This window comes from Neofelis nebulosa, chromosome 14 (genome assembly GCF_028018385.1).
Source record: "Neofelis nebulosa isolate mNeoNeb1 chromosome 14, mNeoNeb1.pri, whole genome shotgun sequence".
In the NCBI taxonomy this organism is placed as follows: Eukaryota; Metazoa; Chordata; class Mammalia; order Carnivora; family Felidae; genus Neofelis; species Neofelis nebulosa.
In genome coordinates, this window is record NC_080795.1 from 64977159 (window position 1) to 65000206 (window position 23048).

The 23048-nt window shown below is 37.6% G+C and overlaps 1 long non-coding RNA gene across 1 annotated transcript in view; it reads left to right on the forward strand.

Moving 5' to 3' along the window:
* LOC131494497 (uncharacterized) overlaps positions 1-23048 on the forward strand; it is a 127840-nt gene that overhangs the window by 64619 nt on the left and 40173 nt on the right. The window contains exons 3-4 of the long non-coding RNA XR_009253436.1: positions 40-172; positions 11804-11830. This is a non-coding gene — a long non-coding RNA (uncharacterized LOC131494497). The remainder of the gene's footprint in view (positions 1-39; positions 173-11803; positions 11831-23048) is intronic.

A 23048-nucleotide genomic window follows, 5' to 3' on the forward strand; every position in this document is an offset into this window, starting at 1 on the left:
AGCAAAGAGGCTTTACAAATATGTTTTGTTTCCTTCTAGTGCCCCTTTGAACTCTTGACTCCAAGCTCCTTGAGAAAGAAGCATATTGCCGGGAATGAAAGATCTCTAATGAGACCAAATGGCAGAACAAGATTTCTCACCTCTATAGCTCTGAGCTGGAGGGACCACCAAGGTGAGATGTGATTTTAGTCTCTGGGAGTACTATGATCTTGGCCTTTCTGCAGAGACTGTCAGAAAGGGTGCTAATGACTGCCAACTGCTGTGGAAAGAAACAGGAGTCCGTGCAGACCTGAGCAGAGCTGACTGCTTCGTTTCATTCCGAGTATTAAATCACCTGCTCCTGCCAGCAGCTTTCAACTACTCACAGCGGAAGCCAGGTTCAACCAGTGACCCACAAGGCAGAATTACCAAGCATCACACTACTAAGCCAGGTAGTCTGAGATCACATGGACTGGTTCGCGCCTCTTAGGCTGTGCACCTCTCTCACATTTAACTGGATTTTTCCTCTGGCCTGTGAGCTTAGCGTCCTCTTTCACTGTTTTGTTCCTCTTCAGGGTAGGGTCTGCCACTGGAAACTGAAGGTTGGTCAGATGGTCCACAATGTAGTATGTCATATAAATTTAGAATATTATCTTCCTTCCACCCTTTGGCTCATACTCAGTTACTTACAGGATGCGATATAGAGGTAGAGAGACTTATTTCACGGAGATACGTATAAGCCTCTTAGCTTGAACAGCCACTAAAGTTCCCCAGAGACTTTTCGTTTGTACTCACGTGATATCAGTAGTGCCACCAAGACAATCCACATTATAGCTTTTGAATGAGTGTAGCAAATTTGAGGGCTCCTCATGTAACCTAAATGATTTAGGAAACATACTTTGTGACTTCTCTTTGAATACTCACGACCTTTGGCAGTGCTACTGGGAAATGTTTAACAACGGACTATGTGGGGGAAATAAATACACCTGTTTGAAGCATTTGCCCATTTCTGCGGTGTAAACAGCCCTACCATGGCCAGTTTTCAGCTACCTACGTGAAATCGCTAAAGGCAGAGTTGTGAAAAGATGTGTGCTAGCATACCATTATATAGTACTCCCACATGCAGACAGAATAGACATATAATGTGAAGAGCCTAGGTAATAGTCAAATGTAGTAAAGCGGTTAGGAGTTGGAAGTGTAGTTATATAATATAGTAAAATAAAGTATATCGTATTAACAGTAGTAGTATTTTTGGTATTATCAGTATTTATTAATCTTATTAATATTCTTACCATTAATATTAATAGTATTATAAATAAAATGGATCATCAAGGTACAAAAGGATAGCCTTTATTTTTAGTATAATTCATTTGACTGGAAGCTTATAAAATTCAATTTTTAGTGATGACTGTGTTTGACCATCAGCTCACAAAAATCCTGAAAATTTAGCAACTGTCTCTTGAAAGTTGGTCTGATAGAACCCCAGAACACTATTGCTCTTGGGGAAGAAATAGAAACCATCATGGTGACCTGGAAAGGATGTTGGATTGAGAGATGACTGACTCAGGAAGTTAATAGTGGTTAAGGACAAAAGTTCAGAAGCCCAGCTGCCTGTGTCCAGAGCCCGGTTTCTCTTGTGGCCTTCAACTTGAACAAGTAGCTTAACCTCTCTGAGTTTCAGTTTCCTTTAAGGGAAATAGGGGATTACATTGGTACCTAATTTACGTGGATATTGGGGCTTTAAATAAGATAATGTTTGCACAGTGGCGTACATAGTAAGCGAACAATAAGGCTATTACTACCAAGTTTCGGCTAGGCCAGTAAGTGCTGTGTGATCATGGGCACTTTATTCCCTTCATTTTTCATATGTAAGATAAGGAGTTAAAGACAAAGTGATTTATAAGTTGCTTTTAATTCTCAAATGTGCAACGATTAAGAACTAGAGCTTTTAAGTCAGATGGTCTAAATTCAGATTCTGGCCCTTATTGTACAAGCTGTGCAACTTCGGACAAGTTAATTCATCTCTCTCACCCTTGATTTCTTCATCTGAAAGTCAGGAAGCAACACAAGAATTTATTGCACAGAATTGTTTAAGATTAAAGTGAGGTACATCCCAATAAGGTTGTAGTTCACTGTTCGGCACACTGTAGGTACTCAATAAAGCTAAGCTGTTTTTTTAAGAGTATTAGTATCACTTTATAATATTTTAACAGTAGTAGTATTTTCATTATACCATGTAGTATTAATATAGTATATATTATTAATGTACTATCTCATATTTTGCATACACATAGTAATAATATTGGTATTATTACTATCATTTATTGATATTATTTAATATTATTAGCATTAATATTATTAGCATTAGTAATAAGATGATCACAAAGGTACTAACTTTTTTTGTCTATGGTATGCCTTCCAAAGGAAGGACCATGTCCCATGGCGTCAAAATTAATATTAATAATAAAATATATAATGCTAATGGTAGAATGGGTGCTGTTACTGGGCATTTTCTTGATGTCAACCATTGTAGTAAGTGCTTCACATACAATTTAATTAACATCTTTGAAGCTCAGTTTCATTATTTATGAAATGGCTTTAATATCTATCATGTAGAGTTATTGAGAAGTTTATAAGTATTATTATTAGAACACATTCATCTCAGTTCCTAGAACAAAGCAGGTGTGTAAATAAATGATAGCTAGTAATCATAGTTATAATAATAGAATCTAATTTATGGGTTGTGAGAATATATTTATACTTTCTGAGAAATGCTTATCATATTGCATAGTGCATTGTATATGCTAATTCATGGAAACTAATATACTTATATAATAGAAATAAATGATGGGCACTTACCATTTACTATCAATTTACCATTGAGAATGGTTTGGTGGGTCAGGGTGGAGGTCGGAGAACAGTCCAGAATACAGAGCTCAAAAGTGTTGTTGGAAAGAGTGGCTGTTGTGTTTTAATCTCTTGCTCCTGTGGTGGCGGAGGTGGAATGTGAAAATCTTTTCGAGAAGGGAAGGGTCCGGCAGGGTTCCTGCAGCTGGAAAAGGGCTAGACATTTGCCAAAGCTGGATTATGAGGTGTTACAAGTGTATGGTAGAGGTGTTAGAATAGCACTGGCAAGAGGTGGCAATGCTAATAATTACTCTTTCTAGCCCCGTGGTATTGAACGAGGACAACTGGTTCTTTGGGGGAATCTGTGGAAAGCTGGGGGGGTTTTTGCGGTTGGCATTTGTTTCTTTGCCAAAACCATGTCTTTTGCTATTTTCAAACACTTTCTGCTTCTTCTGTGTACCTCAGTGTGTACTGTCAACTATAGCTGTGTCAAAAACATTATCAAATTATTAATGACCCCAGTTTTCATGTCTTTGTGTTTATCCATTGCACTTCCTATGAATCATTTTCATAATTTCTTAAAATATCATCCCCAAGTCAGTCCATATGGCCTTCTGATCTCATACTTAGTAATAAACACGAGGACATATGGTTATAAACTGAAGTCTTTCAGGATGCTCCAGTTCATTATTCTGTTGCCCCTTAAAGGAACAGAGTGAGCTGATCCAAAAGGCCAGATAATAAATAAGAGTGATCTCATCCTCTCTCTCGGCATTGGCTGCCATCTCCTTGGGGAATAATTACTTAATAAACTCAGCCTTCCCCTTCAATGGTTTCATATAACACAAGGATAGATTTTTAGAACATATTCAGAATTAATGCTACTCATATCTGAGATCAGAGAAGCCTAAGTAGATCTGGTTCTACTGAGTGGTATTGGGAAATCTTGGTCAAGCATTTTTCTAGAACAGCTGAGCCTAAGTTCAAACCCAGGGTGGAGTTCTCAACCAAATCAGACATCATGATTACATTCATAGAAATATAAACCCTAGGGACAGACCCAGAAAGATAAATAAAATTACCATATAAGGGACACACCCGTGAGCATATGCAAGTTGGTGGACATTGAGAAATATGACTATAAAATTTCAACAATCCTAGTCATCAAAAATGCCGAGTAGAAGAATAAGGATATTCCATTTTGTTCATCAGATTTGAAAGCTAAAACAAATAATGCCCAATGCTCTTAAAATTGTAGTGAGAGAGATTGTCCTTAAATATTGCACATGAGAAAGTAAACTTTTCTACCGTCTTTTAAAAGGCTATTTCAAAATAGGAATCAAATGCCTCAAAATATATATGTAATATATATTTTTTGATACAGTAATATCTGTGATGCTGTGCATGAGAAATGTACAGAAATATGTGATTCTAAAATTTATAATACTGAAAAAAATTGAAAAATACCTAAAAATCCACATAACTTAGTAATAAAAATAATGTTTTTGAAACTATTTCCATGGTATTTAAATTACTCAGGGTGCAACAACGAGGGTGAGCTTTATGACTTTAGCTATATTAAAACATGTGAAGAAAATATCTAAGAATGAAGTTATTTCTATCTAATGGGATAATGAGTCATTTCTATTTGAGTATTTTTTTAATATTCTGCATAGAGCATATAATCAGGAAAATTAAAGTAAATTTTTAAAAAGGATACTTAGTGCTCATCTGTAAAAACATCCTAAAATATATGTGGAGAGACACAAAAGAGAAAATTATGGACGTAACAGTCTATAAAATATTAGAGTAAGTTGGGTTGACTTTCCCAGAATTGAAATTGCTCTTTTCTCTCATTAATTACAAAATTGCTTTTAAAAAAATGCTTTCAGTTTCAAATACCCAGAGAGCTCAGTTTGAGGTACATTGAGTCTAAGGGGAAAACATTTTTAACAAGAAGAAAAGATGTCATTTTTTAAAAGGGTGGTTTCAGATGGGTTTGGCACAATTGAAAATGCGTCTTTGAAATGTGTTTAGTATTTCCAGACAAGGAGGAACTGTCACCTCACATTGCTTGTGAATCACTGCACATCTGGTCCTCCTGCCCTGGGACAAGAACTGCAGCAGGAAAAGTAAGACACTAAAAGACGATGGACATTGCTTTGCAATCAAATCTCAAGGAAGATTTCTTCCTTCCTTCCTTCCTTCCTTCCTTCCTTCCTTCCTTCCTTCCTTCCTTCCTTCCTTCCTTCCTCCCTCTCTCCCTCCCTCCCTCCCTCCCTCTCTCCCTTCCTTCCTTCCTTCCTTCCTTCCTTCCTTCCTTCCTTCCTTCCTTCCTTCCTTCCTTCTTTCCTTCCTCCCTCCCTCCCTCTCTCCTTCCTTCCTTCCTTCCTTCCTTCCTTCCTTCCTTCCTTCGTGCTTGCCATGTTTGAAAAAAAAATAGCAAATGATGTTTCTCCATTCATGGGAACTTAACACTGCAGCCTGAAGTATTACTCTGCAAGCCCTGTTCAGCCAACCCTCCGTGGAGGTGATGATAGGTTTTCTATTCACTTAGTCAGGTGAACTCACTCAGTTCACCAACTTCATCACAATTTCTTTGAAGGTTTCCCTGGCTTATTTGAGTGTGAAAACCTAGAACTGGGCACCTTCCTTGCCACTGAAATGCCACAATTTAGACCAGCTAAATTTTAAAGGTCAAGAAATAAAAGGTTCAGAGCAGCAGTTTTATATCAGTAGGAATTACTGGTTTAGTTAATGGTTTCGTTGTGGGGTTTGGGGTTTTTTTTTCATTCTTGTAATGTTTTTTGGAGTAACAGTCACTCTTTTTCCTATGACATAGGCAACACTGAAAATGATTTTCTGTTCGGGCTGGAAGTGTTCAGTACCACTCAGGGTAATGGTATCTGTTGGCATAGAGAAAGGCCAAGTGAGGTGGAATGGAAAATTTATTTTCCCTTTCTTTGCAATCCCGCCTTCCTGTTTCCCTCCCTAGTGTTGGGTGTCTCATACATAGTTTAGCTTTGCTCTGCTTCATATCTACTCATTTCAGAAATAATTGTTTTCTTTTGGGGGGACTTTAAAGATGAAAGAACATAGCTTGTCTTTAAAACAAAAACAGAAACAAAAAAACATGAGTTCTAATTGTCATTTTTTTCTTCTTTTCCTTTCTTCCTCCCTTCCTTTCTATTTTCGATCACACACTAATGAATTCCTATTATATGCCTTGGCAAAGAGCTAGATGCTAGGAATATAAGAGAGAGGGAAGAAAATAATATGTCCATAATGTAATTTTAGTCCAGCATAAAAAATGAGTTGGAGAAAGATAAAATTGAACACAGAAAGTCCGCTTGGAATTCCTTTGTAATAATCCAAAAAAGAGATGATTGTGGTCTAAACAACAGAGGTAGTATATATCATGGATTACTTAAAAAGGATTTAAAAGTAGAATCATGAGGACTTGGTAATTGATTGTAGGTGTTGAGGAAAGGAGAAAAAGACATTCATAAAGACTCTGAGGGTTATAGCTTAAGAAACTGAAAGATTGATAGATGGCACTCATTGAAATTCAGAAAACAGATGAAAATACAGCTTGTGGGGGGTAGGAATATGAGTTCAATTTTGGGAATGTTAGGTATTGAGAGTTTGATCAGATATCCAAATGGAGATACCTAATATGAAATTGAGTATAAAGGTCTGATACTCAGCACAGATATCTGGACTATAAACATATGGTTCAAAACATAAACATGACTGAAGTCATGGAATATATAAAAGGAATATATGGAATCACCCAAGGGGAATATATAAATTGAAGGCCTAGGCAAAAATCCAGAGAAACTCCAAGGAAAAAGTTCATTTCGAGAAGACATTAGTGTTCAAGAGGCTGTTGATAGTTTTGTCAAACTCAGTTTGAGTGGTACGGTGGAAATAGGACCCGGATGGCAGGATGTTGAGAACCAAATAGCCCAATACACTATAGAATCTCCATCAGTTGATTCACAGGTGTTTTTTTGGACAGATTTAATTATGATAAGCTAAATAAGTTGTTTGGAAAGAAGGTGGCAAATGCCATTTGTGCTTGACAACAAAGGTATCCTTGTCTTCTTTTCAGTTACTATTTTTAAAAATTAGGACATTTGGGGGGCACCTGGGTGACTCTGTCAGTTGAGCATCCAACTCTTGATTTCAGCTCAGGTCATGACCCCAGAGTTGTGGGATCAAGCTCTTCACTGGGCTCTGCACTGAGCGTGGAGCCTATTTGGGATTCTCTCTCTCTCTCTGTCTCTCTCTCTCTCTGTCTCTCTCTCTCTCTCTCTCTCTCTCTCTCTCCCCCGCCTCCCCCTCCCTCCTTCTCTCTCTCCCTCTACCCCTCTCTCCCACTGCCCTCTTCCCCACTCACACACTCTCTCTCTCTCTCTCAAAAAAGGTTAGGTCATTTTAATTCTTTGGATATTTCTGATGATACAGCCTGGTAAGGGGAACAGATTAGTTAATTAAGAATTTTACTGTGCTTCTCAGTATGGGCATTTGATAAATTTCACATTGTATAAAACAATTTGTTTCTGGGCCTGTGAATAGGAGAGAAAGGAGAATAAATAGTTATTTCTTTCTACTGGGGATGAGATAAGTGGTATCCTCTAACTGAAATAAAATATTTAATTCTAAAGTACAGTGAATAACATGGAGTTTACTCTGACAGAATAAATATATTTGATGGACAAAGATTGATAAAACAAAACACACAAATTGAGTCCCACGTATAAATCATAAAGAACATAGTGCTTCTTAAAGAATAAAAAATAATCAGTGGTTATTTGTTCTTCTTCTTTGACTAATAAATATTAATACAATATGGTTGAAGTAAATTTAAGTATTTAGTTTCGAAAGATGGCGTGGGAATGTGTAGTTAAATGGAGAGTATGGCCAGCTGTTTCCTCAGGATAGAAATATCCCAGAAGTAATTTTAAAATGCTTCTACTTTTACACAGGAAGATTTTGGAGGCAAGCTCACTTTATGATTACTTTTGAAATTTCATGGATATTGAAATCGTTCCAAAATTGGCTGTAAGTTTTCAAAGAGGAACATTTGCATTCCTTATAGAATTTAGAATCTGTCATTCTTCAAAATATTGGTTGATGATTCAGAAAGGGTACATAGTCCCCCTTCTTTACTTATACAATGGGTTTTATCCAAAAATCTCAAAGTACTTTATACAAATTAACTCACAGTCCAATCCTTTTAATACTTTGAATGAAGATTAATGAGACTCCTATTCCACATATGGTAACATGGAGTTTCTGGAAACCTTGGATGAAGTGAATGAGACATGACATAGCTGCCAGCAAGTTTGCAGATGAGCCAAGAATAGCAAACAAGATTTCTACTTAACTGTTTTAACCACCAGACCCACAAAAAATCATAGATATTAAATAATTAAAACAACAGACTAAAACATGGTCTAGAAGAGAAAGTTTTTTACTCCAAGTCTGCCTGTGTGTCAATTTGAACAAATCTCTCGATGTTGATGGTCTTGGTGGTCTCATTTCCCTCTCTGGGGTAAATTGCTTTCTAAGAGTCCTTCTAGAACTTATACTCTAATTCTCTGCAGACCTTACTCTGGACAAGAGGTCTTGCCTGAAAATAGAATGGTTGAGAATATTTGTGGAAATAGACCTACGAGATGTTCTGGCGCATCTCTTCATTCTTCTCCTGAGCAATATTTACGGAATTCTGCCTCAGAACTACCTCTTGTCCCTTTTAAATTACCATTTCCATCACTCCTTTCTGACAAGGTCAGTTACAAATAAAGCCAGTTATGATATTCTCTAGATCATTACATAATTAGCCTCACTTTCTATCCTTTTCTCCAGGGAGAAAAACAGGTAAATAAGAGCAGAGTGGTTAAGAAGGAAGGTTCTGGAATCTTAGGAGGAATAAATCACAGCTCTGCAATTTAATTGGTGTGTGACTTCAGAGAAAATACTGAATTGATCCAAGCTCAAGTTTCTTTATCTCTGAGATGGGGGGGATAACATACCACTAATAACAGTTTTGCAGGCGAGTAAATGAATATAAAGAATGTAGCACACCTGATATGTAGTAAATAGCCTTGCTTCTCCATCTTTTTTTTCTTTTATTTTTTTAAGTTTATTTATTTATTTTGAGAGAGCAAGAGAGTGAGAGTAGGAAGGGGCAGAGAGAAAGGGAGAGAGAGAATCCCAAGCAGACTCCACAATGCCCGATGCAGGGCTTGAACTCACGAACTCGAGATCAGTGACCTGAACCAAAATCAAGAGTTACATGCTTAACCAACTGAGCCATCCAGGCTTCCCTTTTCTTACTTTTTGATAGATACTTACCCAGACCCCGTTGTATGCCGTTCTTTGTTATCACAAGCTAGAAATCTAGGAATTTCATTTCCCAGAATCCATTACCATCAGTATTCTGGTTTAAATCCTTTAATGAGATGCATTTATGTGAGATTTTGAAGGCAGAAAATAAATAGAAATTAATGTAACTCCTTCCCCAGAGACAGGCAGGTGCATCAGCTTTGGTAATAGACAAATATGAGGTTTAACCAGTGGCTTTAATGAGAACCCCTAAGAATTACCATTTTAATGCCACAGGTGGATGAGATCATTGGCAGTGGCCTCCAGCAATTTCAATATCCTAATTTCTTGAAGGAAAACAGTAGTTTCACCTAAATTTCACTTCTTCATATCTTTCAATGCTTTTGTAAGCACCTAATTTTCTAAATTAAATGCCTTCCACCTTGAATGGTTTCCTTTTTCTCGTTTAATTTCTGATTCAATTCTATCAGAGATTACTGAGTAAGAAAGATTGGAAAAAATAATAGTAACAGTAATAACTGTTAACATTTAGGTCTTTACTCAGATTATATCTTTTTAGTGAGCTCTTCCTAACTACCTAAAATTTCAACCCTGTTCTCATCTCCCGGCTCTTTGTAAATCTCCTTGGCATTTTTTTCACGTTAAAAAAAATAAGAGTGATCTTATTTATTTTGTTTGTTGTATTTTCTTTCTGGAAAATTTAGCTCACGAGGCTGTGTTTTTTGACCATTTGTCTCATGGTTGACTCTTCAGCTCTACAAAAAAAATCTGGTGCTTGGAAAATACCTGTTGAATTAAGGAATGGAATGTTTATTATCTATCAGACTTTATGCTAAGTGCCATATGTATATTATCTTATTTCATCTTTCTAAATAAATCATTCCAATGGCTATTATTATTATGCCAAATTTACAAGAGCAAAGACATAGCCACAAAAGTGCTGGAGCAAAGGTATGAACTCAGACTAACTCCCAAGCCTATGCTGATAACCATGATTCCATGTTGAGTGAATACCTGCTCTTTTTCTAGTATAGAACGAGGTACTTGATATTGTCTTGGAATTCCATGAGGATACCATGTGCTATGTATGTTTATTCCACTTATAAAATGAGAAAATCGAACCTTATGGAAGTTAAGCGGTTTTTACAAGGTGATATAGCAACTTAATGGCACAGCTCAGATCCTCTTGGGTCTGTCTGCTACTAAAGTCTCAGGACTGTGCATCTTACCAAACTAGGAAACATTTTCAAAGATCATCAGAAGCTTTCCTTTTGAATTCAGATAAAACATATAAAGAAAAGTCATGTTATACATACTTCCCATGAGTAAAACCAGAGAAATAGCTTTAAATCTGCATATACTTTTATTAGAACAGACACATTTTAGTACAAGGGAGGTCTTCTTGTCAGATGTTAATATAATCTTGGTTATAGCATATTATTTTCATTAAGCAGTAACTGTTTCCAGGGTGTGAGCCTATTTAGCTTATAATAGGACACAGTGTAAATACCATGCCCCCAATTCCAAAGCTCAGCAAAAACAAAACAGCTGTCTAATAGGAGGCATTTTTATAGGCTGAATGAACAGCTCACATTGTTATGGAAAGGCCAATTTTATGAAACCACACTTTAAAAAGCAAGTTGGGCCCTGCCTAGTCTCCTTTCCTTTGTTAGGCCAAAGAAGAAGGATTAAGATGCAATCAGCAATATCTCTTAGAATGTCTCTGGTTATGGATGTGTCCTTGGAAGAGACCCTGCCATCCATTCAGTAATCATATAAACATAGGAGGGAAAATGTAGCAAAACAGAAGGATAAAATGCTTGAAATAGACATTGCAATTTCCAGTGTAGGGGTGGGGGACCTTATTGTACAAAGCAGTGACTGCAGATGGCTATTCTTTATTGACTGGAGTCACTCATTTGCACGCAAGAGGAGGATGTAATTTGGAAATGAGCTGTCCGTTCTCTCCACTATTCCATCCCCTCCCAAGATTCCCACACTTCCAGTCATTAGAATGTGTTAACTTGGAACTTGAGGATAAGAAAAAAAAATGTATTCATTAAATGCACATATGCCTCATTCTTCACTTTTGTAGACCTAATCTGATGCAGTCGGGTTTTAGCTCGTCTTTCCTTCTGCCATTGTGCCATGGTCATGTTTTTAGCTTGACAATTATTTCAGTTGTGGGGATAAAAGATCTTTAGTATACAAGAAAACATTTTTTTCCCTCTGTGTAGTAATACTGTTGTTGAATGTGGTCATGTCTTTGAGAGTATTTATGAGATAGAAAATTGAAGTAATTAGGAATATAAAGTATAGTTTAGTATCTGGATTTATAGAAAGTATCTTAGCCTGAGAATCAGCAGACCTAAATCCTGACCTTGGATGTTCCACTAATTAAGAGTATAACCTCAGATAATTCATTTAACCTTTCTGATCTTCAGAGTCTTTTTCTGTAAAAGATGGAGACTGTCAAGTCCTAAAAGCGTATTATATTATCTTTTCACAAAAGAGAACATACAAAGAAAAAAATCAAGATTTAGACAAATTAAAAGATTTATTTAACAAGTCATATTTTTATATAAGTCACCAGAACAATTTATTTATTTTTTGTTCATTCCAGGTCAATGAGGACTACATGAAGCCAAAGGTAGGATAGTTTATCTAACCTAGTAAATATTAATAATAATAATAATATCTGAGCTTAATTATGTAGACAGCTTAGTAAAATCAGGTGAGTTTGGGGTTTTGTAGACTTTATGTTCTTATTTATAACTACAGGCAGGCTTCATGATGTATGGCCCATATATTTACCTCTGGGAATTGAGAGCTAGAATCTTTATTTGTTCTTATAAAGGACTAACCATCATAATGATGGGATGGAACTTAACAGAAGAGGGCAAAGTGGTATATAAGATATTCCCCCACTGGAATAGAGTAGTAGCTAAAGCAGATTTTGAGGGCCCTGAAATTATATTAAATGTTTTTAAGTTGGTAAAGCCATTCAAATCAACTGTACTTCTAGGAGACAATGGTTTGGTAAACCAAGATTTGGGAAGCAAAAGATGTATCTCTGACAAGGTGAGCTGTGACTTGTCTGTTCCTTAACTCTTCGGCTACATCCAAAAAACTTGGCAGCTTTGAGCTCAGAGAAATATCTAAAGGGATAGATGGCAATAAAAATAACCACTGTATGTACTACATTTTTGTAAATTGGTCTTTTTGAATTTGTTCAATAGTTTGGAACAACATAGGTGGTGTATGATGCTAACATGGCTTCTCATACTTTGGCATCAAGAATTGTCCATGGTTCCCAACTGGTGATAATGACAGGGCGTATTTGCACAGTTTAGACTTCAGTTGAATACTTTCTTTGGAGGGAAACTTTGGGCAGTTTCCCAGGTTTTGTTATTTTTTTTAATCAGTAAAATATGCTTTTGACTTGAGGTAAATTAATTTGTGTTATTTTGCTACAATTAAATGCGTCCAGCTTGGCAATTATTTTCCTTCTCTTTGAAAAAAAAGCATTTCTGTTTGTTTATTCTTTCTTTGTAGCTCAGAGGAAACCCAATCCACTTTGGAACAAGGCTTTTTAAGACATGGATATAATTTGGTGATGAGATAGATCCACACTATTCCCATGACCTTTCCTACTTTCACTGCCTCCCTTGTGCATACATTTCATCAGAGGTGGAAATGTAAAACTATGCAGTCAGTTATGTGTTAGGGGTCTCAAAAATATCTACACTAAGTACTCTTTTAAAATCCAATTTGGCAACATTAAAATATGCTGATTTAAGGGTTGCTAAAATGTACCAACATCACACAGCCATACAAAAATATTATAATCCTTGTAAAGGAGTCAATTACAATAATTTTTTAGGAACATAATTTTTTTGTTTGTTTTTAGGTTGCAAATATTTTATTTACTTTTTATTTATATTTTTGTTATTTTTAATATAATTTATTGTCAAGTTAACTAACATACAGTGTATACAGTGTGCACCTGGCTTCGGGGGTAGATTCCTGTGATTCATCGCTTACATACAACACCCAGTGCTCATCCCAACAAGTGCCCTCCTCAATGCCCATCACCCATTTTCCCCTCTCCCCTGCCCCCCCATCAACCCTCAGTTTGTTCTCTGTATTTAAGTGTCTCTTATGTTTTGCCTTCCTCTCTGTTTGAAACTATTTTTTCCCTTCCTTTCCCCCATGGTCTTCTGTTGAGTTTTTCAAGTTTCACAAACGAGTGAAAACATATGATGTCTGTCTTACTCTGAATGACATATTTCACTTAGTATAATACCCTCCAGTTCCATCCATGTTGTTGCAAACGGCAGGATTTCATTCTTTCTCATTGCCAAGTAGTATTCCATTGTATATATAAACCACATCTTCTTTATCCGTTTATCAGTCAATGGACATTTGGGCTTTTTCCATAATTTGGCAATTGTTGATAGTACTGCTATAAACATTGGGGTACATGCACCCCTATGAATCAGCACTCCTGTATCCTTTGGATAAATTCCTAGTAGTGCTATTGCTGGGTCATAGGGTAGTTCTATTTTTAACTTTTTGAGGAACCTCCACAAGGTTTTCCAGATCACTCAAATAACTTTTTTATTTCTAGATTTCATTTGAGTTTATCACAAGCTTTCTCAAAGTATGTTCCTTTAGGAACATATTTATTTAAAAATATGTATTTATTTAAAAAAATGTTCCTAAAGGAACACACTTTGAGAAAGCTTGTGATAAACTCAAAATGAAATCTATATTGTATTTAAAAATATGTTCCTAAAGGAACATACTTTGGTAAAGCTCTGATAAACTCAAAATGAAATGTAGAAATACATGAGTTATTTGAGTGATTCAAATAGCTCCATAACTTTACCTGTGTTTGTTTTATTTTTATATTGTCAGAATAGCTTTGCTTAAACCAAAATATGCAGGAGGACTAACTCAAGGAATTAATAACTGAGATGCAGTCAAGTTTGTTCTTAGCCTTTGTAGCTTTATGGAAGAACGCAATGGGAAGTGGGAGACAGCATGTCCTAATAGAGACTCCAGTGGGTTAACCATCATAGTTCTTATATTTTTTGTTCAATCACTGCCTTTAATTTTCATTCATACAATGAACTGATTTAACACCTATAACATCTGAATTCCTCATGGACATGTAACGTCAGGCCACTTTCTTTCCAGATTGAAGTCAGAGGATCTTTTTTAAATTCATTTATTTAAATTCAAATTAGTTAACACACAGTGTAGTATTGGTTTTAGGAGTAGAACCCAGTGATTCATCACTTACATGACACCCAGTGCTCATCCCAACAAGTGCCCTCCTTAATTCCCATCATTCATTTAGCCCATCCACACACCCACCTGCCTTCCAGCAATCCTCAGTTTGTTCTCTGTATTTAAGGGTCTCTTATGGTTTGCCTTCCTCTCTGCTTTTATCTTTTTTTTTTTTTAATTTTTTTTTCAACGTTTTTTATTTATTTTTGGGACAGAGAGAGACAGAGCATGAACGGGGGAGGGGCAGAGAGAGAGGGAGACACAGAAGCGGAAACAGGCTCCAGGCTCTGAGCCATCAGCCCAGAGCCCGACGCGGGGCTCGAACTCACGGACCGCGAGATCGTGACCTGAGCCGAAGTCGGCCGCTTAACCGACTGCGCCACCCAGGCGCCCCAAGCTTTTATCTTATTTTTACTTCCCTTCCCCTATGTTGATCTCTTTTGTTTCCTAAATTCCACATATGACTGAAATCATATGGTATTTGTCTTTCTCTGACTTATTTTGTTTAGTATAATAGAATCTACTTCCGTCCATGTTGTTGCAAATGGTAAGATATATGCCACATCCTCTTTATCTATTCATCACTCAGTGAACATGTGTGCTTTTTCCGTAATTTGGCTATTGTTGATAGTGCTGCTGTAAACATTGGGGTGCATGTGCCTCTTTGAATCAGCATTTTTGTATCCTTTGGATAAATAAATAGTAGTGGAATTTCTGGGTTTTTATATAACATATCTCCTACTATAAATGTTTTTCTGGGCCTATCTCTGCCACTACATAGTAAACCTCAAATTTTATCTCTACACCCTCTCGGTAGCAGTTTTATCATCGAGAAAGAGCAGGATAGGAGTAACAGACTAATTCATGCCAACATTTTTTTTTTACAACAACTCTTTCTATTCTTCAGATGAAATCTTATGTGGAAGCCTGGTAAGAAAAGTTAAATATTTTTTTTAAGTAGCATTGTTTTAAAGACACAGTGGCTCCCTAGCAGGTGGGAATGGGGAGCTGAAACCAAGACTCTGGATAACCCAGTTAAAAAGAAAAAAAAAAGCCTTAGCAGAAACGTTCCCTAAGGTTTTGACTATAAACCTTATAAATTATGTTTAAATACGGCAACGAATACTATGTGAGAGAACATATATATCATTTGGTTTAGCCTGTAACGCATATGCTTTTAGTACCTAATCAAGAATGCCTAATCCAGAGATCATCAATGAATGTGCTGATTGGGGATGAAAAGTCTAGAACTGGATTTGGATCTCAGGAAGTTTATCCTCCAGAAGTGGTGACTTTGTTTAGCTACTTGTATTTGGACCGATCACTGCCACTTTGATAATTAATATACTGGATGTCAGAAATGGCTCATTTATTGGTGAAAATAGCAGATTGTTGACAAGAATGATTAATGTTAAAAATGAGTCCTTATTATGGAAATGTAAATATTCAATGTGTGTGTATTGGCTAAAATATTTAGGAGATACTTCCCACACATGCATGAACAAAAAGAACTCAAGGAGGGTTTGTAGCCTACACCCTTGGAAAAGATGTCCTAATCTAAATCCCCAAAGATTACTGTGTCCAGCCTTGGATTCTGGAGGATTCTGGTTGTTTGATTCAGCTGTAATGGTGACAATCCTGGCTCTGGAATGTTGTTATGTCTGCTTCTAGAATATTGCTCTGTCTTCCTCAAGTGAATTTTTCTTGCAATTTGTGAAAACGGTATTTAAAAGGATAGTGAGTTAAGACTTCCTCAAGCCAATGAACAGGTTGCGTAAATAGTTTTGTTTTGGCTTTCTAAGCATTGTTTTGTGTGTGTTTTGTTTGTATTTATGGCAGAATTTAGATTGAGACCTCATTTCATTATAACTAATAGCAAGGCTGTAGGTGGAGTAGATATTTCTGACTCAACTCAAACCTCATTGTTGGTCACTAGCAGAGACAAAGTAGCTCTTCATAACCAAGTTGGCTCAAGTCCATTTACCATCGTCTCTCATGGCTTTAAACTTCTTTAATTCAAAGAATAAAAGCATAATGGGAAAATATTTATATACCCCCTCAAATGCCATTATTTGACCCTGATTTAATCATTTGTGCCTGTGATATTCCTGAAATAACTTGTTTTGGTTCCAAGCGAACTTAAAGAATTACCTGACAACTACTTTTGAAGCATTTAATAGATACTGTTTACTACAGAAGAAAAATATATGATCTTTTTACTTAACAACTTTAATATTTAATTGGTGAGACCAGATATTTATATAGAAAAAACTACTTGTAAACTATGAGGAAGTATATAGTGAATGAAAAAAATGATAAGAAAATAAGTACAGTAATAATTCAAAGAGAGAGATAAATCTGTGACAATTGTGACCAAGGAAGATATGAGTATTGAAGCAGTTCTATCGTATGCTTGAGATTTAGACAGGACTTAATATAGGCAGGAAATTAGTCTAAGAGCCTTTGGGAACAAAGACGGGTTAAACTGAACTCACGAATTCCTCTGAAGCGCAAGCTAAAGAACTCAGGTTCTAAAGTATTTTTGGTATATTTTTCTCCAATAAATCCCGTTCGTTCTGGGAGGGATGCAACCTAATACTTTCTGAGAGCATAGAAACCTGGCTCCGGCAGAGTGTTCCTGGAAGGGCATTATGCTTCTGTGAGATTTAGTAAATGAGGAAGATAAGCCTTTACACCACAAGGGCCGGCAGGAAGTTCATCCCCTTCTCCCACTTTTCAGGTACTTGCTAGGAAATAACTTTTGGTCATTTGCCCAGAACAAAGTAAAGGCTGAGATCCTGAAATTAACCTGGCCAGTGTTTTCCCAAGATAGGAAGCTAGCATTGAAGTTAATGAAGGGTCAGAGGGCGAAACTCAAAGACATCCTCCCCTGACAGACTGACATTGAAATTTCAAATGTTTGCGAAGCTCACCTCTCTTTCCTCCCTGTAACCCATCTCCTTCTTCCACCTCTCCCTAATCTCTGTTTTCCTATGTCATTAATCAGAAAAGTCTGATTCCACCGGAAGTAAATGGGCAGGGTTGTAAATTCTTCCATGTTACAATCAAACATGCAAAGAAAAAGTGACTTCTTTATTTCTCTATAGCTAGTTTGTGAATGCACATCTTAGTAAGAAGATGACTTGGAGAGATAAATTTATTCCAGGTGGATTTATTCCAGCTGGGTATTCTCACTGTGATTTAAAAATGTAAACTATTTTTCTGCTAGGGTAGCTTAGGTAATACACAATATATCAGAGTTCTGGTGCTTTCTCTCTTTCCCTTCAAGAAAACAGCTGAGATTATGGAAGGGAGGGTAATTTACACCTTATTTAACACGGTTGTGTTAGTTGGAACCTTCGGGAGGCAGATGCTGAAATAACAGGAGTTCAAGGGGTTTATTTGGAGACAAATCCTGTGGAAACCAAAAGAAGGAGGAAACAGGACTGAACAGGGAAAGCCTTCAGGCTGCAGATGTGGTACCTGTGAAAGGCGAGAGGGGAGGAAGCAGGACTGGGTAGGAAGACTGCATGTGGATACGGCAGAGTCCCTGCCAATCCAGCAGCAAACTCTCGAGGAGAGTTCACTGTTAGAAGGGTCTTATGCTGGGCAGAAATGGCCAGGCCCGGGTACCTCTGCTACATTTGGTCATTACAAGGAGCTACCCAGAAGAAAGTGCTCTTGTCTCAAAGGGCAAGTGATTCTGAAGTCCCAAGGAAACTGTCAGCCGACTACCCGCTCTACAACTAACGAGAGAATTCTATGTTGAGCTGAGATCTGAGGGGCACACTCCCATCCAACCACAAGTTCTTTGGATTCTTGGGTTTTTATTGGTCCTGACAGATGACACTACCAAGGGGCAACTGGTGCCATTCCTAGGGAGTCTGTCTCTCTCTTCTAATGAGGCTGCCATAACTTGGGGTCTTTTCTTCTCTGCCTTGATCAGGACTTATCAGTCGTCCCTGGAAACTTGGCCACACCTTGGCTTTCAGTATGCTGTGACATGGTCTGGCAAGATCCTCAGAGAGCTGTTACATGTCCTTTACATGTCCTCATGGTTGGGGGGGAGGGGTGGGGAGCCCAAGGGAATCCCTGAATACATAAAAACATGGCAGCCACAGAGTTGCCATTTAAGACACTGAATGCCATGTAGAACATGAATTTGAACTTTTTTAGTGCAAGCCTTTCCCCAAGTATTGCACAGGACATTCATACAAAAACAAACAAACCCAAACAAAACTAACAGGCAAAAATTCATTCATTGGTGCAAAAGTCACTGCATCCCAGTGCCCTGTATTTTTATTTGCTAAATCGGCCAACCCTGGTGAGTGCCTGTACATATTTAAGCTCAGATTCTCCCCTTATGTAATCACAGTGAATCATCCTACCTGGTGCACCACTCCAGGTTGGGAGAGAATAGCGTTCCAGGAGCTAGGTTTCCAATGTCCCAAAACAGGCTGAGCTAAAGCTCTTCTCCCCACCGCCGACTGCTTTGCCTTTCTCAGATTTGGGCCTGCACAAGGGAGTTTGGGAGTCACTTCTCATCACCTGAAGCCCTCTGTTCTCTCCCTCTCCTACTTGACACCATTTATTTGGATTAGAAAGAGTGGGCTTTGGGCTCTCCATTTCCTATTTTTCAGAACCTACTTCTGCCTATACCTAGCACTATAATGTGGTGAGTGAGCCTACCTTTTGCTAGATTCAAAAGAAATTTGAAGTATTAGAAAATCCTTCCTTGTTCAACAAAGCCCAGTAATTACTACTTTTGTCATGCTAAAGAGATCAAGAGTATCACATTTATTCACTTATTCATTTAGTAAGTATTTATTAGATACATACTATGTGCTAAGCACTCTTCTGCTAAGACAGAGAAGTAAACAAAAAAATGAAGTTACTCTTCTCATGTAGCTTAGAGTGTAGAGAGCTTAAAACTCAAAGCTGATAAAGGAAGCTTTGATCCAGGCAGTACCTGCCTCCCCTTTCCTCATGTAAATTGCCTCAAGATTCCGCTTTGGTGGTAGATTACAAGAAAACAGAACATCATGTGGGGCAGGTCTTGGGGGCATAAAAAATAGAGATTTGATATTTGGGAAAATATGTGAGTTTCAGAGAAATAAGCTCTCTATATGGGTGTCACCAAATCCTTTGTCTGTGAATAACAAACGCAAGATATTATTAAAAAGGGGAGGTATTTTTGTTTGTTTAAGTAGGAATAGAAACGAATGGGGAATGTTAAAGAAAACAGAGGATCCATAATACTTGATGGCAATAAAGCCCTCAATAATTGTATTAGATGCCACTTCGTGTCACCACTACCATAAATGCCCTGTAGAATTTTTAGTGTGTTGTATTTGGCTTTGGCTCAGTTATCAAATGATTTACGCAACAACTATTTGTTGGTCACCTACTATGTGCTAAGGACAGTGCAAGGCTCTGGTGACATAATGATGTATGCAGCATACTCTCTACCCTCAAAAAGCTCAAGTAATGAAGAGGAGGATGTGCAAAATTACCAAAATAATAAGAATATGATGGAAATATGGAACAAGGCCACTTAGTAGCACTGTTTGCTTAGTGAATTCAGAGCAATCTTCATAGAGGTAGTAATGCTTATGTTCCATTGTAAGTTCAAAACAATTTTCTAGCTGACAGATCCAAGAGTGAATGGCATTCCAAACAGGATTAGACTTTCTATTGACATAGGACCTGTAAGTAGCTCTGTAATCACAAAGAGGTTATCGTGAGGGTTTTGTGTATAAAAAAGAAGATAAGCCACTTAAAGAGCTTACAATTTCTATAAGTTCTAGATAGCCAAACACAAACTTTGAGCAGGGAGGTAATATAGATATATATTTTAGAAAGATCACTCAAACAGTTGAGTACTACAATTCTTCTCAAACCTCAGTGGCCATCTCAATCACCCAGAGGGCTGGTTAAAACATAGATTGCTGAACCCCACCTCCAGGGTTTCTGATATAGCATGGTTAGGGGGGACCCATGATCTATACTTGTAACAGGTTCCCAGGTGATGCTGAAACTGCACATCTCAGTGCCTCCAAAACTCCAGTATGGAGTCAGGAGGGACCAAAGGAGGAGCCACAGTTAATGCCATGTCTCTTTCTTCTTTCTTTCTCTTTCTTTCTTTCTTTCTTTCTTTCTTTCTTTCTTTCTTTCTTTCTTTCTTTCTTTCTTTCTTTCTTCTTTAAGTTTTTTTAATGTTTATTTTTGAAGGAGAGAGAGAGACAGAACATGAGCGGTGGAGGGCCAGAAAGAGAGGGAGACACAGAATCCGAAGCAGGCTTCCTCCAGCCTCTGAGCTGTCAGCACAGAGCCCCATGTGGGGCTCAAACTGACAAACCACGAGATCATGATGAGCAAAAGTCGGATGCTTAAACCGACTGAGTCACCCAGGCTCCCCACGATGTCTCTTTCTTATAGAATTTTTTTACTCAATCTTTTCAATAACCTTTTTTAAAACTTAATCTTTGCTATTTCCCATCAGTGAACATTCTTTAGGTTGTAGTCCATTTTCCAAAGAAATGCATTATCTGAATTCTTACCAGACAGGAAAAAAAACAGGGGAAATAAGGAAAACTGTATTGTGGTTCAAAACAAGTTTTTTAAAGTGAGGCATTTTCTGCCCTCCTTTGTGTACCATGGAGAAATGTCGGGCCTTAGCTGTTTCATGAGAGACAGCAGCGTGTACAATGGCTTTGGAGCCAGACAAACATCTGTTCATATGAAACCATGAGCAGGTCCCTAATCTGCCTCAGAATCAACCTCCTCATCTGTAAAGTGTAGCTAGGAAGCCTGTCCTCTCAAACTTAGTGAAGCAATAAATGAGATCACATAAATTCAATGCAGATACAAATTAGGCAGGCAGATTATAATGACTCCCCTCCTCTTTTTGACCTAAATAAAACTAAAGTGTGTGCATGTGCTCATGTGTGCAGGTGTATGTACGTTCATGTCCATGTGAGCGCATACGTGTGTGTGTGTGTGTGTGTGTGTATACGCGCACTGGAGGAGAAGATAGATTGAAGTCGGCAGAACTAGAGGCAGGGTCATAATTAGACGTAATTACTCTTTTTTATGGATAATTTTTACTGCATCTCCCCCCAAAAAATACTTTTAGAAGGTTAATCTCTGCCATCAGTGAAAGTTCTTTAGATTATAGTTCTTTTTCCAAAGAAATGCATCATCTGCATTCTTAGAGGTCAGGAAAATACATGGAAAACACACAAATAAACATTTATGCATATATATGTCTACGTGTGTGAGTATGTGTTTTTTGTTTTCTTTCTTTTTGGTACTGTAAGGAGCGAGCACTTATAGTGGGGGAAGCAGCAGCAGGGGTAATTTTTGTATTTCCCCTCCCCACACTGCCTGTTAATTCCCTCCATGTTTTGACTTACCTCTTAGCTTTCTTGGGGTTAACCGTGCTTAAACCATGAAGTCAGAAAAATGATGTCAGCCCCCACCCCCACCCCCCAGGAGCCCCTGTACACACACCATGCCTGGGCTCTCATCTGTCCCGGGAACCTAGAAGACTCTTTGTTCTTCTGGGTGGGTGGGCTCCTGGGAGGTCATTAGAGCCTTAATGACCCTTGCTTTGGGAGGACAGTATACCGTGCCTCATGGTCACTTCAGGACACTGGCTCCCTCACTTCCCATCTGCAAAGATACCCTGGTTGTGTGAGCCTGGAGTGCGAGGCTGCTCCTCACATTATTCGAAAGGGAAAGAATGACGAAAACCCCTTGCACACGATGCAGTTCAGCCCTGAGAGTCTGGCTCTTGCCAAGGACATGTCCCCCATAAATGCTTACCGCACTTCTGAATATCCCCATTCAGAACCTGACATGCGAGCCACATTCGGTTTTCTTGATTGCTTCTGGATGTCATTAGTTGAGTCATTTTTAATCAGATAATGTCATGCATATTCCTATAAGTGATTCTGCCATTGAGGAGCTGGTTAAAAACTGTACAGCAAAAGTCAGCCAATTATGTAAGGCAGCTGTGATGTGGTGGAAAGAATACTGGAATTGTGTTTCTAAAAAGCTGGTTCAGTCCTAAATCTGCCCAGTAATTTAGCTGAGTGAACTGGGGCACATTATTAAATCACCTCATTTTCTTCACTTTAGAAGGGCACAGTGATTGATACTTCCATACCAAGGCAGACTCAGTGAGAAAATATATGAGACTGCATATTAGGTAGTATATCATAGGTGATGTATTCTGTACCATATATGATGATTATAGACATAGAAATTATATATATAATAGAAATAGAAATATATGATGATTATAGAAATTATAGAAATTATTACATCACCCACCCTGTACTCTCAAACTCACTATGACCACCTAATCCCAGCCACAATTTCCTCTTTTCTGTTAGAAGCGCAGTAATATTTGTACTACTGTGAAGATTCAGTGAGAAAACATACGTGAAATGATTTTGTAAACTCTAAAGTATGGTATATACATATGACTTATTACTTTAATATAAGCATAATATAAAATTATATATTCTGTTACATAATATATACAACATATTATTATGTACTATGTA